This window comes from Hibiscus syriacus, unplaced genomic scaffold (genome assembly GCF_006381635.1).
Source record: "Hibiscus syriacus cultivar Baekdansim isolate YM2019G1 unplaced genomic scaffold, ASM638163v2 tig00015482_pilon, whole genome shotgun sequence".
In the NCBI taxonomy this organism is placed as follows: Eukaryota; Viridiplantae; Streptophyta; class Magnoliopsida; order Malvales; family Malvaceae; genus Hibiscus; species Hibiscus syriacus.
This window is the reverse complement of record NW_024062366.1, coordinates 1-16973: the sequence shown is the minus strand read 5'-3', so window position 1 is coordinate 16973 and position 16973 is coordinate 1. Positions and strand designations below refer to the sequence as shown.

Here is a 16973-nt window from a genome sequence, read left to right as displayed (position 1 = left end):
CTGTGAAAATTTGATTTTAGGCTTGATTTTGGTTCAAAATACTTTGTGAAAATTGTTTCAAAAATAGTGTAAGTACATAATTTTACACATTTAGTAAGGTTTGAAATGATCTTGAAAGACTTGGAGTAATAATTTGATATTCGATTAATTGAATCGAATATACTTTAGAAAATCATTTAAACTTAGTTTGTTATATCGAAATATCAAAATGTTTTCAACAATCTCCCCCTTTTTGATATAACAAAACTCTTGAGTAATTTTAAGATTTTCTTTGAAAATAAGTTTTGAAATCAATTTTGAAATTACTCCCCCTTACTATAACACTTCTCCCCTTTAAAACTTTTAACACTTAACACTTCTCCCCTTTTTTGTTAAATAAAAAAGACTCAAAAACTGAGTGAAAGAAGGCTTTGAAAAACATAGCCAATTGATTAAACATTTTAATTGAATATAGCTTAAGCTGCTAAGATCAAAGATCAAAAGTGAGGTTAGCCATTAGTGTTCATAATCAATATTCAAATCAAATACGAAATGGTAAATTGGTCATAATGCAACTAAGATGTTAATAATGCAAAAAATAATAAACATGAAGCTAATAAAGATCAAACCAAATAAATAAAAAGTTCAAACATCCAATAATAATTAAACAATTCAAAAACAACAAAATGTTTTAATAATCCAAGTTTTAAGTTTTAATCCCAAATACAATCAAAATAAAATAAGTCTAGTCATCCATAGAAGGATCGGGAGGCGGAGGAGGAAATCGAGCTTGCATCTCAAGAGAGAGAGCATCCATGCGTGCAAGCATCTCCCTTTGAAACTCCATCTGACGAGCTTCCAAAGTGTCTAAGCGTTGATTTACTGCTTCGTGAGTAGCAGTCAAGTGGGATTCGATGGAAGCATACCGTAGATCAAATGTCTCCAAAAACGAACGAAAATATGGAGGCATTTGATCCTCTTGTGGAGCTGGTTCCGGTGTAGGCTCGTCATCGGGTACGTGATCATCGATGTCTTGCATAAGCTGTTGAAATTCAGGATCATCGTTAGCAGCCGGAGCCGGAGGAGGAATACGAGAGGAGCTAGGAGCAGCTTGTGAGGAACTAGCTCCTGGAGTTTGCTTACCGGGTCTAAAAACCCATTGACCGGTTACCTCGTCTTGTTTCCAATCCGCTTTCTTCAAGGATGTGAGATTGATTGGGTTTTGGAGAGGAATAGGATTGTCAAGAGAGACATCCAAACCGAGTTTGATAAAGAGATTGCTAAGAAGACAACCATAAACTAATGTTTCAACATGTTTGGATGGGATAATGTTTACGGTATCGACTAGCACACTAAAGATAATTTGTGGAAGATTTATTTTGATCTTATTCTTAATACAATACATCCACCATAAATCCCTAGCACGAAGAGTGGAGTACCTACCCGCGGATGGTCGAAACTACCACAAGATCATTAAATGAAGAAAACGATCGTGATGAGATCGAAGGGTACTAACACTAGCGTTTGGGAGATATGGATATTCCACAGTTTCTTTTTCGTCATATACACCATTGTCATCTAACCCAAATTTTGAAGCTATAGTTGCGGAATCAATAAGAATATATTGTCCTAAAAGGTAGGATCTAATTCGTATAGTTCCACATTGAGTTTCATTTTGAATACAAACCGCATTAGAATAGAAAATGCGGACTAATTGATGAAAGACGACATGTCTAAGAGAAAATAGTTTATCAAACTTCCATGTTCTAAGAATCAGGAGGTATTCAAATTTAAAGTCTATCATGACTTGTAGAGATGGAATACATTCTTCCCTAATTCTATAAGATTGGAAAGAATCCATGTACCTATGGTACAATTCTTCTCTCCGACGTTCAGGCATATTAAAACATGTATTAATTATGGTCTTTTAAGGATTGTTTGGATTTTGTGGTGGAGGAACGGGAGGACGATTTTGGTTTGACCGACTCGAAGAAGAACTAGGACATTTGGGATTTGACATGATTTAAAGATTGGAAAAAGGAAAGAAATAGATAACCTGCAAATTAAAAAACATGTATGCACAATAATCAATCCCAAAACTCAATTGAGTCTGCAATAATCAAGGTTCTCTAAAACAATCCTAATGGGCAAAGTTTTGAAAACTATTTGAAAATATCATTGGAAATATTGCAATACATATAGTTTTCATAAAAACAATATAATGAAGTCAAAAACATCAATGATTTTCGAAAATAATTTTTTTTAATTTCGAATTTCAAATAAAATTTTGAAAAACTGTGTGTTTTTTATGAAATTTGTTGTAAAATATAGTTTAGAATCATCATATAACCAATGACTGATATAATGTTCATCCTAGAACTAATCAAAACTAGCCCTAAGATCGAAAATTGATAAAATGAGTTTTTAGAAAAGTTTACCTTGAAAATTCGAATTGAGAGGGATGTATTAATGTTTTGCACGAATTAATGATTGAAGCAGGATTAGGAGTTGAAAAGCTCAAAGATTCTGATCAAAAACCAAGGATTTGGAGCAATTTTGAGAGTAGGAAAGAGAGAGGAGGCGAACGGCTAAGAGAGTTTAGTTTTAGGTTTTGAAACAAATGAGAAAATAAGCCTTTTTAACCTAAAACCCGACGGATGCATGACCCTGTGCATCGATGTACATTCAAGGCATGCATCGGCAAGATGAATCGATGCACATTCAAAGGGATGCATCGATGCATTGTTAAGTGAATCGATGCATTAAGCACAAAAATGTGGAAAATCCATTTTAAACACTCAAAATGCTAAATTAATTAGCTCTAGTGGTTTTGGTAACTCATATATTGAAAATTAATCATGTTCAATCAATCAAATTATTCCTTAAACTACATTTGAACATAAAATTAATTTTCACCAAATAACATAAACTCCCCCTAACTAATAGCATAGAATGCAATAAAAAATTATTATTATAAGCATTTTTCATTTATTCTTAAAAGTGTTAAAATTATTTTAAACACTAAGTGAAGATAGGTTGGTTAAACCTAATTCTCTCTTAAGTGTCCAAAATCTTTCCTTGTCTAAAGGCTTTGTAAAAATATCCTCTAATTAGTGCAAAGTATCAACAAATTCTAGAACTACATCTTCCTTAGGGACATGGTCTCTAATGAAGTGATGTCTTATTTAAATATGCTTAGTTCTAGAGTGTTGGATGGGATTTTTAGTGAGACAAATAGCACTAGTATTATCACACTTGATAGGAATAGTACTTACTTCAATTCCATAATCAAAAAGTTGTTGTTTCATCCATAAAACTTGTGCACAACAACTACCGACTGAAATGTATTCCGCTTCAGTGGTAGATAATGCAACACAATTTTGTTTCTTTGAAAACCAAGAAATCAGCATATTTCCAAGGAATTGGCAAGTACCGAAGGTGCTTTTCCTATCTAATTTGCATCCTCCATAATCCGCATCAGAAAAGGCATGCAAGCTAAAGCTAGAGTCTCTAAGATACTAAAGACCTAAACTAGGAGTGTCCTTAAGGTATCTAAAGATTCTCTTAACAGCTAGAAAATGTGATTCCTTAGGGCATGATTGAAATCTAGCACATAAGCAAACACTAAACATAATGTTCGGTCTGCTTACAGTTAGATAAAGTAAACATCTAATCATTGACCTATATAATTTAACATCTACACATTTACCTCCTTCATCTAAGTCAAGCTTTGTTGAAGAGCTTATTGGAGTGTCATGAGGTTTGCCATTTTCCAGTCCAAACTTCTTGAGCATATCTTTGACGTACTTAGCTTGATTGATGAAGATGCCATATTTTCTTTGCTTGATTTGGAGTCCCAAGAAAAATGAGAGCTCCCCCATCATGCTCATTTCGAATTCACTTTGCATTAGCTTAGAAAATTCTTGGCAAAGAATATCATTAGTAGAACCAAATATTATATCATCAACATAAATTTGAACTACTAATAAATCTTTACCTTTATGCTTTAAAAACAATGTAGTGTCAACCTTCCCTTTTGAAAAACCTTTTTCAATTAAAGTTTGGCAATCTTTCATACCAAGCTCTTGGAGCTTGTTTTAAACCATAAAGTGCTTTTGTCAATTTAAGAACATGATTTGGAAATTTTGAATATTCAAAACCTGGAGGTTGTTCCACATACACTTCTTCTTTTATAAAACCATTTAAAAATGTACTTTTAACATCCATTTGATACAATTTAAATTAATGAAAACATGCAAATGCTAATAACATTCTAATTACTTCCATCCTAGCTACGGGAGCGTATGTTTCATCATAGTTTATACCCTCTTCTTGAGTATACCATTGAGCAACAAGTCTAGCCTTGTTTCTCACTATATTACACTCTCATCAAGCTTATTCCTAAACACCCATCTAGTATCCACAGTAGATTTATCACTAGGCCTTTCAACTAATGTCCATACTTTACTTCTCTCAAATTGATTTAACTCTTCTTGCATAGCCATAATCCAATGTTCATCATTTAATGCTTCTTTAATATTCTTAGGCTCTATGCATGAGATAAATGCAACATAATTACAAATATTTCTAAGAGAAGATCGAGTTGTTACTCCTTTGGATGGATCACCTATGATTTCACCATCCTTGACATAGTTGTATTCTCTTGGGTAAGATACTTCCCTTCCTTCAATAGTTGGATTGTCGAGAGGATCATGAGTTTCCTCTTCTTTCGTTTCTTCCTTTGATGATGATTCTCCAACGTCATGTCTAACGTCATTTGTATTTATAATACCTACATCATCATTCAAACAAGAATCCTTCCTCGGAAGGAGATTATCATAAAAACAACATGTATAGACTCTTCTACAACTAAAGTTCTTTTATTAAATACTCGATAAGCTTTAGAACTTAAGGAATAACCTAGAAAAATTCATTCATCACTTTTAGCATCAAATTTGCTAAGACTGTCTTTACCGTAGTTTAAAAAAACATTTACATCGAAAAGGATAAAAATAACTAATGTTAGGCTTTTTATTTTTGATAATTTCATATGGAGTTTTCTTTAAAATAGGCCTAATCATTACTCGATTAATAACATAACAAGCGGTATTTGTGGCTTCCGCCCAAAAATATTTTGGCAAATTATTTTCACAAAGCATGGTTCTAGCCATTTCTTATAAAGTTCGATTTTTCCTCTCAACAACTCCATTTTGTTGAGAGGTTCTAGGTGCTGAAAAATTATGGCTAATACCTTTAGAATCATAAAATTCAGTAAATCAAGGTTTTCAAATTCAGTTCCATGATCACTCCTAACATTAGTTATAGAGTAACCTTTTTCATTTTGGATTACTTTTGAAAACGTGATGATTTTTTCTAATGCTTCATCTTTAGTACTTAAAAATAGAACCCAAGTATATATAGAATAGTCATCTACCAAGACAAATGCATATTATTTTCCACCCAAGCTAGTAGTCCTAGTTGGCCCAAAAAGATCTATATGGATCAATTGTAATACTCTACTAGTTGATACATCATTAATGGATTTAAAAGAAACTCGTTTTTGTTTTCCTTTAGCACAAGCATCACAGATTTTATCATTATCAAATTTTAGTTTAGGCAACCCTCGAACTAAATCACCTTGAATTAGTTGTTGCAAAACACTCATACTAGCATATCCTAGTCTCCTATGCCATAACCAACTATCATGCTCATCCTTAGCAACTAGGCATAAATTAGTCATATCAATAGAGTCTAAATGCACCATGTATATGTTTCCTATTCTATGACCAACAAACATAATTCGATTAGATGCAATGTCAATACTTTACAACCATTGGTTTCAAATATGACATTGAATCCTTTATCACATAATTGACTAATACTTAAAAGATTATACTTTAATCCATTCACATATAAAACATTTTTAATTTGTATGGAAGATGTATTACCTATAGTACCTATACCTTCGATGTGACCTTTTGAATTATTACCAAAAATCACTTCTCCTCCATTTTTGGCGTTAAGTTCTATGAACCGGTTTTTGTCTCCGATCATGTGTCTTGAGCATCCACTATCAAGGTACCATGAGTTTGAATTTGTTTCTCGTGCCTTGTAGCAATGCTCCTTTCCCTACAAACATAGATTAATTTCTAATTTTTGGTACCCAAATTATTTTGGGTCCATATTCATTAGTTTCCAAAATCCTAGCCCCCTTAGGTATCCATTTGTGTAGGATATCCTTATCTTTAGTAGTAATGAGCTCTTTAGGAACTCATATATTTCTAACGATTTTTCCATTAGAGGTTCTTCGGGGACCTCTATGATTGTAGTTTTTAAAACTTTTTCTAACAAAGTTGGATTTTGAATTTTCTCCATTTTCAAAACGTTTTGTTCTAACTTTATCAAAAGAAGTTTTAAGATCATCAATTTTCTTTTGATGATCATCATTGACATTTGAAAGTAAATTTTGCAAATCCAATTTTTTCTTTTCAAACTCTTCTAGTTTGATTTGCAAATCTTTGATTTTACTTTCAAGATCGTTGATGGTTTTGGATATGAGTTTATTTTTATTTTTCAATTTTGAAACATCATTTTTATATTTTAAACAATTTCTCATAATCCGAAGCCAACCCATTATATTCCTCTAATAGCTCATCATAAGATAAATCATCAAATTCAGATGAGTTAGAGGTTACCTTAGAATCTTCCCCGAATGCCATCTAGCACAAGTTTGCTACTTCTTGTTCCTCTTCATCGGAACCCTCTTCATCGCTCCATGTAGCCACATGAGCCTTGTGCTTATTTTTTTATTGACCATTTCTTTTTAATTGTGGGCAATCATATTTTACATGCCCCAGCTTTTTGCATTCATAGTAAATGATAGGGTCATTCTCTTTTGGTTCATTTTTTAGGCCTTCATTTCGTTTGAATTTTCTTCCTCGGTAAGGTCTCATCATTTTTCTGAACCGTTTGGCAAACAATGCATTTCCTCGTCATCGCCATATTCATCCAAATCACTCTCATCTTTTGTGGATTTGAGAGCAACTCCAATGTTTTTCTTCTTCTCTTTCTCTTTGGTGTCTCGTCAATCTTATCGAGGTCCACTCATCTTCAAGCATCATTTCATGAGTGAGAGGGAATCGATTAGCTCTTCAAGAGTTAAGGACTTTAGGTTCTTAGCCTCGATGATTGCAGTCTTCTTGGATTTCCATGATTTTAGAAGTGAGTAAACTAACTTCCTCACAAGCTTTTCATTTGGTATGATCTCTCCATATGATTTGAGACCATTGACAATCGTTAAGAATCTATCCGTCATAGCTTTGATATCTTCATTTGGTTTCATCTTGAAATTTTCATAGCTATCTGTTAGAATACTAATTTTATATTCTTTTACCTCGTCGTGCCTTCATGAGTGACTTGTAGTTTATCCCATATTTCTTTGGCGGTTGTACAAGATGAAACTCTTCCATATTCATCTAGTCCAAGAGCACACAATATGATATGGATGGCTTTGGAGTTGAGTTGGAGCATTCTTGTCTCTCATTCACTCCACAATCTTGGATGAGTGAGAGGCTTGATATATCCGTCTTCTACAATATTCCATGCTCCCATGTCACTATCTTGAATGAAATACATCATCATATTCTTCCAATAGGCATAATTAGCCCATTGAAGAAAGGAGGCTTGTTGATGGGCATCGAATCGAGACCGGAGTCGACGTTTAAAGTGGAGGCCATTGATGACTTTGATTATCGATGTAACTCTTCCCGAATCGACTCAAGAGGTGATTAAACATTCAAATGAGTTAGGCTCTGGTACCAATTGTTGAGTTAATCGATCGACGGAATTGGCCAAGAGGGGGTGAATTGGCAAATAAAAATCTGGTGGAAGCTTTTGCAGAAAATTGAAAAAATTTGCACAGCGATTTAGAGTGGTTCGACTTTCTCAACCAAAGTCTACGACCACTACCTTATCTATCCACACTAAGGATTTTCCAACAAATTCACTAATTTGTTCTTTCTTTTGAGGCCAAAGAGATAACCTTACAACACCCTCAAGATTATACCCCAATTCTTGAGAACACTCTTTCTCAAAGAGAATATTACAAATTTGCAAACTTATAAGGAAATCCTCACAAGGTAGATTGTTTGCACAATTCTAGAACAAAGAAAAGAACACTAAAAATGAATACAATTGAGTACAAGTAGTGTTCTTGAAAGCAAAATGAATATTGAATGAAAAATAGGCTTGAAATGCTCAAACTTGAGGTTTGATGCTTTCTCTTTGATTCTCTCTTGATTCTAGTTGCTTGTTGTTTCTTGTTTTTGATCAATGGCTTCTAAGCTTGTTTAAATTCACCTTCAAATAATTCTGAACGTCGGGGATGCTTAGTGGAGTCAATAGAGTCGTTTAAGTGTGAAAACATTAATATTAGTAGTTAGAAGTGTCTCATGCATCGATGCATACCCTAGGTGCATCGGTGCATCAAGTGTAAAATTCAAATATTTTGACCGTTGGACTCTCAGTGCATCGGTGCACTTAGAGTGCATCGATGAATAAAATGCATTTGATGTTTTGAAATAGCCTGAGTGCATCGATGCATGGTCTTGTGCATCGATGCATGGTATGTGCATTGATGCATAAAATGCATTCGATGTTCAATTAATTCCATGGTGCATCGATGCATGGATTGGTGCATCAGTGCATCACTTTGAAAATTTTATTTTAGGCTTGATTTTGGTTCAAAATACTTTGCGAAAATTGTTTCAAAAATAGTTTAAGTATAAAACACAATTTTACACATTTAGGAAGGTTTGAAATGATCTTGAAGGACTTGGAGTAATAATTTGATATTCGATTAATTGAATCGAATATACTTTAGAAAATCATTTGTAAAATCTTAAAATTCATTTAAACTTAGTTTGTTATATCGAAATATCAAAATATTTTCAACACATTATCATTTATACATTTCATATCACTTGTTATTTCACATAGCTCTTTATCACATTTCATATGATCACATATTTCTTTGTCTTCTATCACATACCATATGTATGTGTAAGCATATATCTCATATCACATCACATGTATCACAAGTGCATGTATTCATGTAGATCGTTTCATATGACTTATATCATTTCTCATGTTTTTATGTAAGCATGTATGTTATGTCTTGTATACATATATTCACTTTCACATATCTCATATTCCTTTTCTCCTATTTTTCTTATCATGTCTCATATAACCACATATGTCTGTCTTATCTCATATCATATAACTTATGTAATCACATACATTATTTATACCACTTCACATAGCTTACCACACTAACATGTATTCACACAATTCATGTAACATATGCAATAATATATATATCACATACACTCATGCCACATAAGCATCATATCACTCACAAATCGAATAATATTTTAGGAGTCACTTCTTACCACAGTAACTCCGTCGCTGACTCATCGCTAGCCAATGTTTGTTCAATAACCTAAGTACAAATTAAATTGCACGCCCTTAGCCTTGCTTTGATTCGATCCTAATTCTTTGATTATTCTGGAACTTGTTTAGGCTCAATATCTACATAAACATAATTTCCAATTATCAGAAGCCTAAACCTTAACTTGATGTTAATAGCTTAAGCTAGTTTAATGAACCAAAATTCCATTTTTTTCTTTAGGGGGAATCGGTACCCCCAGGGGGTATCTGTTCCCCCTGTTTAATCTGTAAAACCCATAATTTTACTGTTTAAACCCGAAAATCATCATCTCTTCACTCAATTCTCATATTTTAAGCCCCTATCATACCATTAAACTCAACTATCATTACTTAAACCAACTTATATCCATATAGACCATCTTTATCTTCCATATCTCATTATGATTTGTCCCTTCCATTAATTTTTCATGGAGCTGTTTAGAAATTGCTTTCCACCAAAACAATGAAAATGGGACTTCACCACTTTTAGTAGTTACGTTGTGTGATAATCTAATTTAAAATTAATTTATTATGATTTTCAACATAAAATATTATCTTGTTTAACTTTAAAAGTTATACAATTTTATAATATTTTTCCATAATTGAAAAATTATATTACAAGGAGTTTAAAGGTTACAATTGAAAATATTATAAGAAATGTAACATTGTCAGTTGCAATAAAAAATATTATGAAAAAAATAATATTTTCATTTTAATATAAAACATTATTTTGTCAAAACTAAAAAGTTACGTTTTCAATAAAAAATTTAATTACAACTAATTTTTATTGTTTTTCAATCATATATTAACGAGTTGTATTTTAGAATTTCTACGTCACCGATGATTATGGCGGTTCACCCAAGAAGATTACTTGAGGACAAGGTAAAAATTATTTTGGATTTTAACTTTCTTTTTCATTATTTTCTACATTGTTTGTATATATACATGTCTAATTCAATTTTCTTTTTATATCTTGAGATAAATATTTATAGATGAGATAATGTTATGGTATGATATAATAATATTTTAACTTTTAAATTTTATATAATTTATTATTTTGATTTATTTTGAAGTAATTTAATAAATTTAATTCTTTATATTTAAAATGTTGTTATTTTAATATGTACTATTCTCCTAAAATAATTATTCTTTTGTCATGAATGTTATATTATTATTATGTCATTTTTTGGTATAATAACAATTTAACAGTAGTTTGTTATTGTTTTATGAAAAAATATAGTTATCTAACTAATTTGATTTTATACTCTCGTTTGGTTTGTCAGTATCGTAATAAAAGATAAAATTGATAGAATTTTTAAATATGAAGATTAAATTTATTGAATTATTTTGAATTAAGACATAATTGATAAAATGTATAGATTTTGGAAATTAAAAATATTATTATATAAAGATACATTAGACGCCGTTTTAATTTTAATAACGAGATGACATGTTTATAACATTATTTTAATTGAGTTATTTTTTATTTTTTTCTAAAATGATTTGTTTGTTACTAAACACACAATTCAGTGACCTTGATTGTAGTTTACCCTTTTATAAAATTGGTAAATAAAAGGAGATATTGATTTGAAAAGCAGATGTTCCAAATCCATCAAATGCTGATCAGATGGTTAGGAAAAGACGTATCTCCCGAAACACTTGATTTGCTGATTGCCACGTGTGTTAGTCATCACGCATTTTTTTTAACTCACAAAAATCATTAGTGCTGGTGATAAGACCCAAATATCATCCTAAGAGCGGGTGATTGGCTGTTAGAATGCCGGCGCTGACGGCGGTTAAGGCGGTGGCGTAGGGGTTACTATTGACGTGGACATCTAAGATTCCCACTCATAAAAGTAGAAGTTGGCATTTTTTTCTCACCAAAAAGGCATTTTTATTAATTTCTTTCACTGTTAACTGATTTTTCATATTAGTTTGTGGTATTGATTAAACCGTGTGTCGTTTGGAGATGAATCTGAGCTGGTTCTGTTTTCGGTTGATTTGAACCGGTGGGCTTAGAACTGGTTTGTCCACATTTCTTTAACTTTTTGTTTAGGTGAAAAGTTATTAATTTTTGTGTGTTTTTACGTCATTATTGGCTGTTTGATCTTTGGGGTTTCCTTTTTTTAGTTTCTTGGTATTATTTGTTATTAAAGTTTGAAGATTTTGATCTTTGGGTTTTCCCTCTTTTAGTTTCTGGGTATTAATTGTTATTAAGGTTTGAAGATTTTGGTCTATGGAAGTTCGATTTCATAGAAATTTGCTTTTAGTTTAGCTGAGATATGAATGATTGACAAAAGATATTTATTTCTGGTGTTTTTAATGTTATATTATTATATATTTGCAGTTGAATATTGAGAGATAGGATTTGGTATGCTTATAAAATATGTCACTAAAGAGTATGATGCGAGAGTTAAAGGAAATGAAAGATGGTATTGGGAACATATCAAAGAGAGGTGGGGAGAGCAAGCTTTGGCGTAGCCGGACTCGATCCCATGTGGTTCAGGATCAGCCACCGGTGGAATCCGAATGCGTCGAGCAATGCCCTTGGGCGAATCTGCCGCCAGAGTTGCTCTTAGATATCATCCATAGGGTGGAAGAGAGTGAAACAGCTTGGCCTGCTCGAGCTGCTGTTGTTTTTTGTGCTGCAGTTTGTAGGTCTTGGAGGGAAATTACAAAGGAGATTGTGAAGACTCCTGAGCAATGCGGAAGGCTAACGTTTCCAATCTCATTGAAGCAGGTTATACTATTATTGGAAAGTTGCCATTTTGATCCCAAACTGTTTAGATTTAGCTAATTTTACATTACGGGGAGAAAAAAAAAACTTAGTTGTGTGTGTTTCGGTCTATTTGAATGAAGGGTAAATGAAGCTGCAAGAGATTGAATAAAGTTAGGAGGAAACCAGAGCTGGTATTCTTGGGCGTGCTCTGGTTTGAGTCGGCAAATATCGGAGTAGCAATGAAGAGCTCTATCCAATATTTGCAGACTTGAGAACTAGAGCATGTTTCGGAGTACCTACTCCTGTGCCCCTCTACTTCTACTGTTTGTAGGTTCATTTACCCTTCTTCTGAAAAGACCATCAACAACATGCATCTATGTCAAGAATTTACTAATTGCTGACAATTCATATGCCTTGTTGTGACATTTCCATCATGGAATGATCATTGGGTGGTTGTTGTATATTAAGAACTTTCAAATGCATGCATATTAAGCTAAGTCTAATTTTTTATACCTGCTTTGTGCTCATGAACAGCCCGGTCCTCGTGAGTCTCCGATACAATGCTATATTAGAAGGGACAGAGCAACTTCTACATATCTTTTGTTCTATGGTCTGGTACCATGTAAGTCATCTCGTTTATATTGTCCTTTGTGTTTCTTGTAAACTGGTTATTTATTTATCTTTTTTCTTGAAGCATTAATATATGAGATATATTCAGACATGGGTATGGCCAAATGGGGCTATGATATTACCATTTTCAAGATTCTTCAAGTACGATAATATGAAGCTTGCTCACTATTTTATATGTATCAACTTGTGTCGCTGCTTTGATTACAGCCGAAGGAGAGACTCATAAATTGCTTTTGGCAGCAAGAAAAGTCAGAAGGGCAACATGCACAGACTTCGTTATATCTTTGGCTGCTGATGATTTTGCTAGGGCCAGCTATTCGTATGCTGGTAAACTAAGGCAAGTCTTGCAATTTGATATCTTATGTTTCCTTGATTACACTAGCTTGATGCCAAGGGTGACATTGCGAGTTTCCTTTCAGGTCTAACTTTTTGGGTACCAAGTTCACCATTTATGACAGTCAAACTCCGTGCGACTCAATGATCCCATTGATTACCCATCGGAGATTCCACTCTAAGCAGGTGTCCCCGAGATTACCTGCATGCAACTACAGCATAGGTGCCATTACCTATGAGCTCAATGTTCTGCGAACCCGAGGACCGAGGAGAATGACTTGCATTTTGCATTCAATTCCTGTCTCTGCTATTCAGGAAGGAGGCACTGCCCCAACACCTTTGGCATTGCAGCAATCCTTCAACGACCAGCTTTCTCCCTTACCTAGTTCAAAAGGAAAAGGACCACTGACAGAGACCGGCTCCCCAGGCCTGGCAGTCACACCTTTATTTTCCCTGGGCTCGGGAGAGCCGTTAACCCTTAAAAACAAGGCTCCTAGATGGCATGAACAGTTACAGTGCTGGTGCCTCAATTTCAGGGGTCGTGTGACGGTGGCCTCTGTTAAGAATTTCCAGCTTGTTGCAGCTGTTGAGCCTGCGCATAATGTATCACCTGAAAATCAAGAGAAGGTAATCTTACAGTTTGGAAAAATTGGCAAGGACATCTTCACCATGGATTATCGATACCCCTATCCGCTTTCCAAGCCTTTGCAATCTGTCTTAGCAGCTTTGACACCAAACCAGCTTGTGAATGATTGGAGATTGGTATCATTGGTGTTGCCATGGATTAGTATCATCAGCTTTATTGCAAGCCAGCAAAAACAGCCTGTAAATGGTAGCTTGTGGGTGAGATGTACAGCTTTCTCCTCTGTAATGCTTCTTGTATTTCAGTACTAGCATTTGTATTCGGATGGAAGCTTTTCTTGTACGGACTTTGCTGGTTGATTGCTAGCTTTTCAGTGCATCGTGCAATCTGAATTGTATTTTGTTTGGGAATCTTAATTAGAATCAAGACAATTAACAGCAAATTGTCTATATTTTTATCTACAGAATGAAGATAGCGTTGCCAAATCCCAGAAAGCAAATCTCTCCCTGGAAAGAGTAAAACATCTTATCAGGTAAAGATTTGTCAACCATAATATTGACAGAGCAGTAAAATCCCAGTTTCATTTCTTCTTTTTTGGTGCACTGGATCTCGCGAACGTTGGTAATTTCACTCCAAACAATGTCTTACGAGACATCTTGTCTGGAATAGTCGTTAGCATCTTCGTATTCGACGTCGTTGGAGTTAGAGCATTTGTGTTGTTCATCATCATCACCATTATCATGTTTGTATCCCTAAGGAGCCGAAGCAATTCCATTGCACTTGTCTTTCCCTTTTCGCTTCCGTTAACTGATAAATCAAAAAGGAGAGGAAATATACAACAGTCATCCATCACCGAGCGACAGTATTCAATACTCTGCGAGCACAACATAAGGAGAATAGCCACCGCATGCTCTTGGTCCTCGTGACCACCGGTCTCGAGTACCGCAGCAATAGAAGCAATGCAGCCCGATGTTCGAGTGATCCAAGTCCTAGCCTCTTGGTTACTGCACAAGTTTCTCAACACTACTACGCAGTGCCTCGCAAGTGTGGTGTCTTGTAAGTATGTAACAAGTTTCGGGAAACACTCTAAAAACACCAAATCGGAACAAATATTGGTGATCGAGGAGGACAGTTTATGCAAAAATTTTGTAACCCTAAACCCGACCTAGACGTTATGAAAAAATCTAGACTGTTATATATAGTATTCAAAATTCTTTTTATATTTAAAACAACGTTAAAATTCTATATAATTATAATATGAACTTAGCTATAAGAAAGATTCATACGATAAACATATATATATCGGAAAATCATATAAACACATACAGAACAAAATATCGGTAATATAGATATATTAAGACAGTAGCAAAAACATGTGTCCCCAAAGTGTAACAAAAAGGTATATAGAGATATACAGTGGTACAAAAATTAGAGTAGTCGGTTCTCCTGATGCCAAGTCTACTAATTTACAGTCTCCTACTATCTTAAAAATGTTAAAATTACATAAAAACATACAGATAAAATACTTCAGTAAAAAAATAGTTCATCAAACATGCTTTAAAAATATAACACTACCCCATCAGATCACCAAAATGTGTAGGTTCCTCATAACCATATACCCATCAGTACACTCGGTAAGGGCCTTATACATATAGCATAAGGACCTGCAGTAAGGACTTACCCTGAGCACAAAGCAGAGGAGTCTGCAGTAAGGTCTTACAAGTCATAGACTAGGCTTGATATACTTTCTCCAATAATACCCCTAATGACAGTAATAAACATGTATGTATTCGAGTGAAAATGATAGTTTAATTCATTAAAACATGAAAATATTTCATACTCAGAAATCAGATACAGAAATATAGTAATCATAGATCATATAAAAAATATACAGTAAATCAGATATCAGATAAATAATATTAAGAAAATTAGGTATTGTGTCGTAAAAATATTCAGTACCATCAGAAATCTAAAACAGGTTAGATAAATAGTTTAAAATAGTAATGTAACACCATCAAGAAACACACATGTATCGGTCTGAGTAATCTGATAAGGAAGCCTACTACAGAGTCTTCCCATCACGATCAGCGGCAGTGCTAGATCCTACGAATCAAAAAATTTATATCAGATTCCTAATATGAATAATAATAACCTCTATTTAAATAATTTACGGGAACCTACGAGTAACTCTCGAAGAATGCGGATCGAGCGGATCTGACAGACGGGAAGCATCAGATCTAATCGACCCTTAGTCGGGAGAAACACACGCACCTTCATAAAAAAAATATTCTCGAATTAATTTCATATTCAAACCTCAAATAAATAATAAAAAATGCTAAAAATACTAAGTATTTTTGGGTTAACAGGCTCGATTCGGGGCTTTCGAATCAGGATTTGGCAAAATGAATCGCAAAATCGGACCCAGGACATCGAAAAACGTCAAGATGGAGGTTTTCGAAAAAGTCAATGGCGGCCAACAGTCAACATATGGTCAACGGTCAACGGCTGATCGGTTTGGTTTGGGTTGGACCGGGTCAGGTCGGACGGGCGGGTCGGATCGTGCAGACAGGTCGGGTCGGTCGGATCGTGCTTTTAGAAGCCCCCAGGCAGTTGACCTTCCCCACACGCAAGCGTGTGCGGAGCCTTCAGGGGTCGAAAAAATTACGAAAATTTTCTATATGCATTTTAAGAGGTTTGAGACACTTACCAAGTTTGATTCACTACGGTGAACGACAGAGAGCTCGATTTCGCAACGTCGTAAACTTATTCTTTCTCACCCCTCACACGTTGTTAGCAAAGGACACAAGATGGACACCGGTGGACTCGAGATGACGCAAGAAACACGATAGTGTGGGAGGTATCAAAACAGAACAACGATTGACGACAAAATGTCGATTAAAGATTTCATACTAAAAGAGGAAAGGTTGAAGAGAGAGAGAGGAGAAGGGTAAAGTTTATGATATTTGGGCTTTTAAAACCCACATTTAGGAAAAATGATATAATTACATTATAGATATCTATTTTTAGTTTCTTTTTTTTGGATTCAAATTTAATCAAAATTTTATTTTGGTCCCCTAATTAGTTAAAATTTTAATTTAGTCCTCCAAATAAATTTTAAGAAAATTTTAGATCCTAAGTTGGGGTGTGACAATTTGAGGATTTGTTCTGGAAATCTTTGATGCTCGATTCAAGAATGTTTAACATGGAAACAGAGCACCAGATGCAGATATCTTAGACCCCAAC

At 34.2% G+C, this 16973-nt stretch overlaps 1 pseudogene; it reads left to right on the top strand.

Annotated features, from left to right (window-relative positions):
• Positions 1 to 11258: 11258 nt before the first annotated feature.
• Positions 11259 to 13983, top strand: LOC120207916 (annotated as a pseudogene).
• Positions 13984 to 16973: the final 2990 nt, after the last annotated feature.